Source organism: Xyrauchen texanus, chromosome 9 (assembly GCF_025860055.1).
Source record: "Xyrauchen texanus isolate HMW12.3.18 chromosome 9, RBS_HiC_50CHRs, whole genome shotgun sequence".
NCBI lineage: Eukaryota > Metazoa > Chordata > Actinopteri > Cypriniformes > Catostomidae > Xyrauchen > Xyrauchen texanus.
In genome coordinates, this window is record NC_068284.1 from 259,260 (window position 1) to 267,152 (window position 7,893).

The following is a 7,893-nucleotide window of genomic DNA, read 5'->3' on the forward strand; positions in this document are numbered from 1 at the left end:
AACTTGCTTCAATGATGGCAACAGCATGACTATTTCATTTTATATGCAAAAGAACACTGTAATCACCTCATATGGTTACATGTGTTATATTAACTAACAATCATTACTTTCTGCATTCATTTGATTAATATATTAAATGATTTCCCTTATTAGAGTCATTTGCTACACACACATTTGTTGCATCTCATTTCTAGCACTAAATAACACATGGGTACTCTGCCTCCTCCAGGCAGGAGCCAGTCATAGCCTGACTTTGTTCCAATTAAAAACATTAGATCATCCCATATCTATACACAACATTTTTCATGGTCATTCACAAAAAGGCTATAATTCTCCACAGAGGAGGTAAACTACCACAGGTGTTCCTTATCTTAAAACTCCCTACTCATTCACTTATCACACACATTTCATTTCCTCCTGTTTCCCAAGGACTCTCAATGTCTGTATCACATTAATTAATTTTCCCTGCAAGCTAAGCTGTTTTTCATAGTTTCAGACTATATCAGAGTAATTCAGAGTATTAAATCAATAAAATAATTATCAAATATATAACATATCATTTGAGGAATCAATTTCCTCCCAGTTTGGTCTTTCTGTTGCATTGGGCCATTTACATTGATCAGTACTTCATCTGGTTTTTTATTTAATCAATGGTAACACACAATATTATATTATTCCCCTCTCACAAATTGTTGTTTCAATTATTATACCAATTGTAGCCAACCCTGCACCCTATTTCTTAATTAATTCCATTTATATTGTTACAAACAAGACAAGCAATCGTAATCTTTAGTCACCACCATGTATCTTTTCCATTCTTCATTACTTTTACAATGTACATGAGTTCAATTAAAGCATAAGTAAAAGTAATAAATCATCTTCCAGTCTAAATTCATTATCATACAAACATTCCCATGTTTGTTTAATACTTCTATATAAAGTCAAGCACTCGTCTGCAACGGTTCTCAAAACTTTACCCCAAAAACCAATCTATAAATAATCCTCTACACAGGGTATGATCCCCTGACAACACAGTGACAGAATGCTTGGTATTTAACACTGTGATAAGTTATTTTAGTAAAGCGGTTATTAAAATGCAGTCGGGTTCAGTGGAACTTTACATTTTTGGGCAGGTCTCCTCTAGACCTCCCTTTTGATGCTTCTGATCTAAGAGCATTCATCCACTTCCTTAAACCCCTTTCAAACCTTCTTAGTCAGGTCTCCAGGGCGGTGACGCCCCTGCTTTGGTTGCTTAACCTTTTATGCCATTGTCAAGTCTTACCCGTCATTGGGTCGTCACCTCTTGCCACTGGTCTTGATGCTGCTCAGTCCTCAATCCTTAATAATTTGTTATTAGTAAACAGATATTTTCTTTTTCAGGGAGTATCACCAGAGAACCGACACAGCCAATGGAACATCTACAAATGCTTAAATATGGAGACAATTCAAAACATGGTTAAATTCAAAAAAGCATTATTAAAAATTCATCAATCTATTAAAATTGTCCAAAGTAAAAGTAAAATATGCTAAAATTGAACTCCTTTATAGATAATTAATTTCCATTCAGATTTTATTTCTGCTACTTCAGCAAATGTTACACAAAACTATGTATCATGGTGAGGACTAACATCAGATCAAAGCCTCTCAAGCTTCTAGGAAGCTTAATTTAAAAACATCACCTTAATTCAATAATAGTCTCTAGATAGTTTTTGAACCTACATTTATTCTTTTAGAAGAATTTTCAACTTAATCTGTTGTCTTCAGTATAAACCCTTAACTTTAGATTGCCCTCTTAATATATAAAATCTTTAATCATTGATGAGGAGAGCTGTTTGAACTCCTTCATATCACTCTATCTAACATTATTGTCAAGGCACATCATTTTACATATAAAAATAAAATCAAAATAAAATAAAACAACTTATTGATATTTCTTCAAAATCTGCTCTTGTGTTTCTGTTTCAAGCAGACACTTATCAATTTTAGACTGAGAGTGAGAAGGGGGGCATTCCTCTCCCTCACACTGTTTCTAATCTCATTACAGTTATTTCTTATTTTTTCATTTTACAATCTCACAATAATATATTTAATTTATTCTTCAACAGTAGAAAGTGATATTTATAATAACTGATTATAGTAACTGCTTTCAAACTTTCTCATCTCACACCATTTAAAAACAAAAGACTACTCTCAACTTACTTACTTCTGTCCATTCAAACAACATACAAATAACCTTCTAATCTTTAATAAAACAGAACACAATGTCTTTTTCGACATTCTCTGCATAATCAATTCAACTTATTTCTAGCCTTCTGTTCATGCAGAGCTTTACATTTACAACACCTATCTTATTATTAATATATTATAATCCCTTTTTTATTATTAAGTAATCATTTATTATTACTACTTTCTCCATTTCTTACACTTTCTCAGGTGAAGGAACTTCCATTCTATCTAATAAAATAATATAAATCAAGTTTTTAAACTAACAGAAAAGTAAAAGATTAAACAGAATAAAGTCTTAAAGACAAACGTCTTTAAAACATATCTCTTTTCTTGTGTTTTGAAATAATTGCTCTGTAAGATGCACTACGTACTTTTAATTTCTCATGACTCATTACATTATTTATTTATTTATTTATTTATTTATTTTATCCAAATGTTTCATCATCTTTTAACAGTTATCACTATTATACCTCTAAAATTACACTTTCATGTATTAACTATGGCAAATTAAAATAGTAGTAATAGAAATAGACACTCAATCAGCACTTTGTAGCACACACTAACCTCTTTTTATTTCTTTATTATGAGGGTACACTCTGGAAAATTTGGGGGAGTAACCAATCCAATAGGTAACTCTATAACTTTACCATATGTTTGTAATATTTACTCTTCAAATCAATAAATCAGTGGTTAGCTGCTGGATTTAAATTTAGACCCTCAGAACAATTTAGACACGGGCATTAAACCCCATTGATGGCATTAATTTAGACATGGGCATTGAACCCCATTAATGGCATTAATTTAGACACGGGCATTAAACCCCATTGATGGCATTCTGGAAAATCATAAAATGATTTTATAAGACTGAAATAAACTTTTCCAGAGAAATTTTAATCCACATTATAAATGGCAAATCAATAATGATTACCAGCAGTAATGAGCGCAGGAGGATATATCAGATCAGTCACATCATTTTCAGTCTTCTTTGTGTCCGGATTTCCTCCTGCAGCATTAGTAACTTCTATAAAATCATCTTTCTCAGCCGTCTGCAATGGGGAGAAACTAGTTCCAGAATGAGTTAGTGAAACAACACACATAATAATAACAAATGAAACACAGAATAGACACATGAATATGAAGTTATTAACATTCATATATGAGGAAGTTATGATGTTCAATTTAATCTTAACCTTTCTCCATGGGCTTCACCCGCCCCCAAGACCAATGTTTAAATGATCCAAATCATTCTTAAATTTATTTTCCTTTAGTTTTAGTCTCAAATGCAGCTTCTCAGTGTACCCATGATCAACCAAGACCTATTCTGTGTATACCAAACAAAAAATAAATAAAATAAAAATAAAATATCTATCTATCTGCTTTCTATCTTTTTCTAAAGTCGGGGCCCCTTTCTGTCTGTCTGAAGACATCAAGAGAGGCCTGTTTCCCCTCAAAGTCATCCTCAATGCCCTCATCAGACAGTCCCTAACAAAAATAACAAATCTCTGCCTATCTTTTGTTGGTTGATAAAGTTTACACCGGCAACGCTGCACTCACATTTAAATTGTTCTCCAGACATTTTTAAAATCATAGAAAAATCAAAAACAACTTTCTAGTGTTTAATTTAATAATGTTAAAATATTATTCTCTCATAAACTGGACCAGACAGAACATAAAACAGACACATGAATGTGAAGTTTTCACATTTAAGGTTTAACTGCATAAGATACTAAATATAATTTTCTTATTAGTTATTTTATCATCATATCATTTGTCCTCTATTGCCATTTGCTTGAATATAACAACACTTATCTTAAATACAACCTTGGTTTAAAATCCAATTACTTATTTGACTTTAGTTTAACGCAATACACTACACTCAAAGCTTTATTGTTTGTCCAGATAATGTGATTTCCCAAATGCAATTCAATCACTTTAAAGTGATCACTTTTTTATAATCTAAATATTCTTACTCATCACTTTGATATAAAAGGAGTTATGATCTGACACATGTCCATTCAACAGCTGCTCCCTCTCAGTTTAGTTAATCTTACATCAGGCTTCATTCATGGCATGAAAAGAACAGCCCAAGAATAAACATTGTCCAGTCCACTAAGGGTTAACTTTTTGATTTCATGCACATTTTTGTTTTACAGCTATTTGTTTGTTTATACTGTATTATATTTATCCTTATACATACACACACACACACACACACACACACACACACACACACACACACACACATTTACACAGACATACACATATATTTTTTATCATTGGTTTTCATTCTACAATCATAATATTTATTAAGTGCCCTCTTTGTTTTTAATCATCAGATCTCTTCTGCCTATTATATTGATGAAAACAGTCTAAATAGATTTTCTTTTATGTAAATTTCATACATACTCCTAATTAGTTATGCAGCAAATGATCAACCTCTCTGTCTGGATGGATATTTATAGGGCTCATACAACATACACTCTGTGTCCCTTTATTTATAGGGCTCATATACACATCCATACGCAATCACACTTCAGTCATACTTCCCATAATTTCAAACACAGACACAGAAACTCTCACAAACACAGAACATTTCACACTTTTACAAACACAAGGCCTTTATAAACACAGAGCTCTCAAAAAATATTATACTAAAACAAACCTATTACTTCTGCCCCTCCTTTTGCTCTCCTCTTATTATGCCTCTCTCACTTTTATTTCCATAAAAAACACTCATTAATTACAGCGGTTGATTGCTATATCTGTTAATTATTTTTATATTCCACCCACAGCTGTCACACCCATTTTGGGTCTCAAGACAATTTCTACATTGGTGCTAATTCTCCTTTCTCTATTAAAAATCACCTTTAAATGTTGGACTTTATTTAATTTGTTCATAACTCCAGAAATGATCACTAATTCCCTGTGTTTTTATTATTAATCTTTTTAATTCTATTTATTTTCTCCTCTCAGTTAGTCTCCTCTCAAATTCAGTAACAGCTTATTTCCACATTATGATTTTTGTTTCATGAGGAAAACTGAGACAAGGAAAAAAAAGTCTCTGTTACTGTGCATGCTCATAGCCCTCCCCTTACAGCTCCCATTTCTCGCTCTAGCAGCCCCTCCCCTACAGCTCTTCACAGCACTCAGTCTCTGCTCAGCCCCTCCCCTACAGCTCTTCACAGCACTCAGTCTCTGCTCAGCCCCTCCCCTACAGCTCTTCACAGCACTCAGTCTCTGCTCAGCCCCTCCCCTACAGCTCTTCACAGCACTCAGTCTCTGCTCAGCCCCTCCCCTACAGCTCTTCACAGCACTCAGTCTCTAGCGTACTGTATGAGAGAGAAATGTTACCTGCTGCAATTTCTTTCCATTCAACAAACAGCCATTCTTGTAAGGTCTCCGCTAAGTTTACTATTTAATCAGACCCTTCACCAGTTCCTTTTTTTTTTTTTTTCTTAGTTAACTTCCTCCCCTGCCCTGTATAATATATATACTCTGATTCTTTCCAAAAATGATCACTGATCCCCTTTTAACTCTATCATTTTATTCTCCAATTCTCTCTCCCACTCTTCAGATCTGCGTTGATCTCCAGACTTTACAAAACTCGCTTGTCTCTACATTTTTCTCTAGTCTTGTTCACTGCAATGGAAAACATTTAGCCTTTTCTTTATCTTTTTCCCAATTATTCTATTTTTTCTCTTCTGAATCTCCCCTTCCCCTCACTCACAGAGCTGTCCGTTCAGCTGACCAGTGAGTGAGAGCAAGGCAGGGAGATATCAGAGAAGCAGGTGCCATTTTGCATCTTTATACTTTTTCAACAATTGTTTTATTCAATTCACTGTTTCAGTTCATTTTCCACTTTTGCTCTCATTTAGCATTTCCTTATTGCACCTGATTCTCTGTATTATTCTGCCTCTGCACACAATACATCATCAACACTGTAATCATACATTTGAATAAACACAACAACAGCGCATTTAGTACCGCAAGCACACATGCACCAACAACATCATGCACATTATTCATTATCTCAAACATGCACATAGTTCAACATTTCCCCGTTTTCTACACAGTCCGGGTTCCGTCAAACACTTCAATAAATAACTAAATCTAACACCTGGAGGAATTTTACGCGAATTTCAACCACCCGAGTTAGGATTTTCACCTGTACAGGATTTTCTCTGCCACTTCTTGGCCAAACCTTGAATAAATGCACCTAACCGGGAATTTTCACGCGTCGTCGCTTCTCGACTCACCTCCAGGCCTAGAGTTGCTTCTCAACTCTCTTTAGTCGCTTCTCGACTCTTTAAATATATTTTAGTCGCTTCTCGACTTTTTAAATAACCTTCAGTCGCTTCTCGACTTTTTAAATAATCTTCAGTCGCTTCTCGAATTTTTAAATATCTATTAGTCGCTTCTCGACTTTTTAAATAACCTTCAGTCACTTCTCGACTTTTTAAATAACCTTCAGTCGCTTCTCAACTTCTTTAAATAACATTCAGTCGCTTCTCGACTTCTTTAAATAACATTTCTTAAATAATCCCACCCCAAATTCTTTGAAATCTGGAACTCATCTCTATTTTAGCCAATTAGTTCTAATTATTCTATGTCCGGACTGGCAAAAGTCTTAGGGAAGCCACTTACCGGGACTCGCTACCACAGATCACACAAAAACACCTTAAGCAAAGATGCTTACCTCAGTTTATGGCGCCGGTGTTTCTGTGCGATTCGTGCAAGCCGTCCCACCAGCGACCTCTGCCCCCTTGACCTCAATGCCAGCCCCACGTTGGGCACCAAAGATATGTCGTGGAATATCGCGATGAATCTCTCTAAGTTGTAAGAAAACTCTCGGAGTCTTGAGTTCCAGATGCCAAAGTTGTAGTTTATTGAACACCAACAAACATGAGACTGGCCAGCTGTCCGTTCTGACTCATTTTTCTTATATACCTTTTTGTTATCTTGTTACCCACTGTCTCTGACCCATGAGGTCACTGCCTTGTCTCTTTCCCACCAATATGTTCTACGTTCTTTGTTAATTAAATATCGGTGGGAGATCCCTCGTCTATCTATTAAAAAGAAAAAGAAACATGTATCTTTGGTAGCCGCTCATATCTTGACCTTGTGTTACAGTTCATGGACAGAGTACATCGACTCCTAGAAACATCTGCGTAAACAGCCATGTCTCCATCAAATACTTTTTATCTTTTTCCTGCATTTTCAGCACATTCCCACAATGGGCAGCCTTGTTTGTTCATACACATTATTATTTGAAAGAGAACACCAGCTGCAAAATTATAATACATGTAGCTTATTAAAACAAGACACCATTCATATAACTGATTAAAAGTATCTTTGAAAAGATACATGCCAGCACACCAAGGATTCTCATCAGTGTACTACTGATTAACAGAAACACTTTTTGTTTTTGAAGAAATACACTTGTTTTTCAAGGTTATATACCATTCTTTGTGTTCTCTGCAGTATCAACACTTTTAGTAACCTCATATGCTCTCTCCTGGCTCACTCAAAGGCCTGGAAACTCATATAAGTATTTTGATATATAAAAACATACTAAAATATTGAATGATATATAAAAACGTACTAGAATATTAAAATATACTATAACAGATAGACAGACAGACAGAAAAACATCCTATAGATAGATAC